The sequence below is a fragment of the Chroicocephalus ridibundus genome, chromosome 2 (genome assembly GCF_963924245.1).
Source record: "Chroicocephalus ridibundus chromosome 2, bChrRid1.1, whole genome shotgun sequence".
In the NCBI taxonomy this organism is placed as follows: domain Eukaryota; kingdom Metazoa; phylum Chordata; class Aves; order Charadriiformes; family Laridae; genus Chroicocephalus; species Chroicocephalus ridibundus.
This window is the reverse complement of record NC_086285.1, coordinates 143,832,238-143,836,620: the sequence shown is the minus strand read 5'-3', so window position 1 is coordinate 143,836,620 and position 4,383 is coordinate 143,832,238.

Sequence of the window (4,383 nt, the reverse complement as noted above, 5' to 3'; positions counted from 1 at the left end):
AGGCTCAAGGGGGACCTCATCAATGTGTGTAAATACCTGGAGTGAAAGTGCAAAGAGGATGGAGCCAGGCTCTTTTCAGTGGTGCCCCGTGTCAGGACCAGAGGCAATGGGCACACACTGAAACACAGGAGCTTCCCTCCAAATGTCAGGAAACGCTTTTTCACTGTGAGGGTCACCAAGCCCTGGCACAGGTTGCCCAGGGAGGTTGTGGAGTCTCCATTCCTGGAAATATCCAAAAGCTGCCTGGCCATGTTCCTGGGCAACCAGCTCCAGGTGGCCCTGCCTGAGCAGGGGGTTGGACCAGGTGACCTCTAGAGATACCCCCGGCCTCAGCCATCCTGTGACCTCACACGGGAGGCAGGCAGACACCATCTTCCTTTCCCTCCCAGTTTACACAGGTACAGCAAGACTGACAGAACAGCTCGCAGGTTTTTCTGCAGCCATGGAGTCAGGCCAGTCCCAGTCTCCTGTCACCGGTCCAACAGCCCACAGGACAGAGGAGCACAAGGGACCTTGCATGTCACTGTTGGTCCCTTGCTACTGCGTTACATAAATTCTGTGGACCAACAAGCTCTCTTTCAACCCTGCTTAGGTTGCCACCATGTGCTGTCATGAATAGCATCAGCCACAAAACCAGCAGGGGCAGAAGCTGGCCTGGGGCAGTAGTCACCTGTATGCCAGACACCGACGCTTGCACAAGCAGGAGGACAACTCCACACACCTCTGACGCTTTTCTGACACAACCGAAACAGCCTCTTAACACAGGTACCGCCAAAGAGCACTGGATCCAAGACAGAAACTGCAGATAAAGCTTCTCAGGCAGCAGCTTCAGTGCCAGGTATTCATCACCGAGCCCCACCTACCCCACCAAAGCCAGGCGACACGCACAAGACATGCTGACGCCTGCCCCTACCAGCAGATTGCAGTCTCTGGAATCGCTCTACTAACCAACTGCAAACTTCACCCCAAGCCGTCTGCGCCCCAGGGCGATCCTCCCTGCACCTCCCACCAGCCCTGAGCTACCCAGCCCCGCTCGGGGGGGGCTTGCCGGGGCACAGCCAGGCAGCAGAAGACCTCCCACCATGTTTGAGGAGCTGCTGTAGAGCAGCCAACAGTGCTGGGCACCCCATTTTTCCAGAGCGGACAGGCACGGAGCATTTCAGACACGGCATGGCTCCTTCCCGATGTGTGGTTTTGGGACAGCATGGCGCAGTTACCTCTCTCCAAAACTACACCAAAGGAGCCTCCAGTGTTTGCAGCTGCTAAGGATCACACATTGCACTTTTCAGCATTAATTTGTACATGCTGACCAGCAGCAGCAGTACCTGTTCTCCCTTCCCAAATTGCTCCTGTCCCATGGAACAAAGGGTGGCAGGGACCATGTCAGCATCGTACTCATCTGCTGCTCGAGACCTGCTGTCGTCACCTGAAAGCCCGAAGCCACCAGCTTCCACGGCACAGCACATGGGGGCTGCTTTGTTCTATGCATAAGGGGAACTGCACTCTGCTCAGCTGAATTGTGTTAAATATTTCCTGCAACACGTAAAATGGGTTTATTCACAAAAAGATGAGGTTTTTCTTGGACTTATCACCCTATTAAAGGAGGTAACAAACTCTTTTCATTATTTGCACTACAAACACTAGGAAGCAAGTACCCCAACAGAGAGTAACTTTCCTCTGCTTCCAGAGATCTCATACGAGAGGAGCTATATCCATCACTAAAAGGCAAGAGAATTGTATTCAAAACGTGGGTTTTCTCCTGTGTTCCTCCTCTCGTACCCTACTGTTTCAGTGCTGTTAAAAACATTACACAACTGTCCTGTTTAAAAGCCAAGTTGGTCCTTCTAACCTTTAAGGACTCCTCTACTCAAAATGCCAAGTTATATATAATAAAGGTCAGATCAGATGCACACAATGAGTAATACTATTACAGTCTGCCTTTTTCTTTTCTCCCCCCCCTTTTTTTTTTTAAATAGCAACTTTAGCTTCAGAAGAAAAGCCTCAGAGCAGACCACAGGTCCATTCTCACTGAAGCTGGCTGCCTTTCCTCCTGCATCTGGCAGTAAGCTCCACAGCTCTTTGCATGCTCACGATTGAGAGGCCAGGTCTTTCCTTCCAGACAATGTTAATTTACCAGCGTGTTCGTTTTCTCAGTGTAGCAATTAGTTCTGTTGTCCTCCTTATTCCCCGCACACAGGTACACATCTGTGCACATCCCACAACCCAGCGTAACAGGACAGCAGCGCTCACATCATCCCTGTCAGACAGGAGAGGCAGGCTCAGCCCTCGGTTGCTCATCTTCCAGGGTAATACCCTGATAAGGCAAGTATGAAGCAAAACCAGGTGGAGAAGGAAGGAAGTGACTCTACCTATATATTTATATACACAGCAGCAGGTGTCCCAGTTCATTTTGGAGCTGTCATTCTGGAGACACAGCACAGACCTGGACTGGGGCAAACGGGTACCAGAAGGAACCAACCGCTACTTCAGGCGGATCAAGCAGGTCCCCTTCCTTCGCCTTCTCAGAGACTGCTGCTGTTATGCAAACCCGTTACAAGCCCACAGGTTAGAAGTGCTCAACGCTCTATAAAAAGCAGCCAGCAAAGCCCTAACTCTTACTACAACACAGGCTATGATTAAATTTGCATATAGGCAACAGCTTTTGGAGAGAAAAAATCTAAATAGTACGTCTAGCCAGAAGCTAAAGTGACTTGCAAGCAAGCAAGCCACTCACACCTGTAATAGGGCCGACCACATCTACTTTTCATGACTAAAAAAGACTACCTAAGAAAGGTCAACAGGTGCTCTTGAAGATCTGATTGTTCAAAGTTTTGAGCCCTTGAACTCATTAGCATTACACCTCAGAACATCTGAATAAAATGAGCTCTTGCTTTCTGCCTGAACACTGCTTAGGCTGGGGGTATCATCTTGTGTAAAAGGATTTCTAAAGGTTTCTTTTAGATATGTTCTTACCATTTAATTCAGTTACCTTCTGTGTAACTGAGAATGATCCAGAACAGGGGGGACGGAATCAGGTCTCTTTGCATCACCTTCAGTTTTGCTGCTGGTGCTACTTGGTAGCTTTTTATGCTTGCAGAAATTAACCCAAGACAGAGTTTCTTAAAATATTAGATACAAGTAACTGCAAGCTTTATTATGTAAAACTTCATCCTAATGGAAAGATTCTTCCACTCAGGCAGGTTAAACAACAGTTAGATGCACTAAGTGACCCTGAAACGCCTCCTGCTCCTTAGCAGATTATTTCACTGTCACGCCAATCAATTTACATTGGTAGTTTTTATCCTAAATGTGTCTAAGTGCAGTTGAAGTGTTGTAATTTTTACTCAGGGCACAGGGAGTATTTCACAGACAATTAAAAAAATAACATAGAAAGCAACGAACCCCCAGTCTGAAGATCAAGATTCAGACTTCTTATTCCTGATGGAGCTTAACAATATTTATAGAGATGCAGTAGGGCTGTCTATCACGCTACAGCAGGCCCATCGTCGCTGTGCCGCGCACCCCCGGCAGCTCCAAACTCCATCGCAGCAAGGGAATAGAGCAGAGATTCTTGGCAGTGAGAGTGCCGGATCCCCCATGAGCCACCGGAGCCGGCACTGGAGAGAGACCGGCTGCAGGCACAAACAAGTAGCTCAGATTTCATCAAATGAAAGGCAGTAAACAGCCAAGATACTTTCTAATATTTACTACAATAATTTGCAACTGGAGGGGAGATGAGGGGAGTTGGGGGGGTGGAAATCAGTACTCTGACTCTTTTCCAGCTGTATCTGCTGACAGAACCAGACATTCTTCTATCAATTCAGGGAAATTATAGGAAAACAAAACAAAAAAAAATCAAAATAATACAATCCATAATCTGCTTCTACTTAAACATTAACCAGCAACTACGATAACCACCGTTTCGTTTGCATTAAGAGATTAGCCAAAGCATATCCCCCCAGGGGGAAAGCCCCACATAAATACAAGGTTTCCGCGTGTCATTTTCATAATCTCTCTGTTACAGAAGAGATCATGAAACCCCCACTGCAAACTCAACGCTCATTAATCCACCCGCCCTTTTTTTTTTAAGCTTCATTTTAAACTGAGTAACAGTGCTTGACCCTGACAGATTGCTCATTAGCTACAGGAAGTTCAGCTGCATCAAACCTGAAAGGAAAACAGTCTAATTTATCTCAAGATAACAACAGCAAGTTTAGGTGCAGAGGCTAAAATTAGTAGGCTTTAATTAAAACCTCCAGAAAAGAGACTTTTCCCTTTCCTTTAATACTTCTAGCAAATGAAGTACAAGCAAAGAGTGTGCAAAATGTGAACTCGTATAAAGCAAATATGTACTTTTTTCTCCAATATAGCATCTTCTACAAA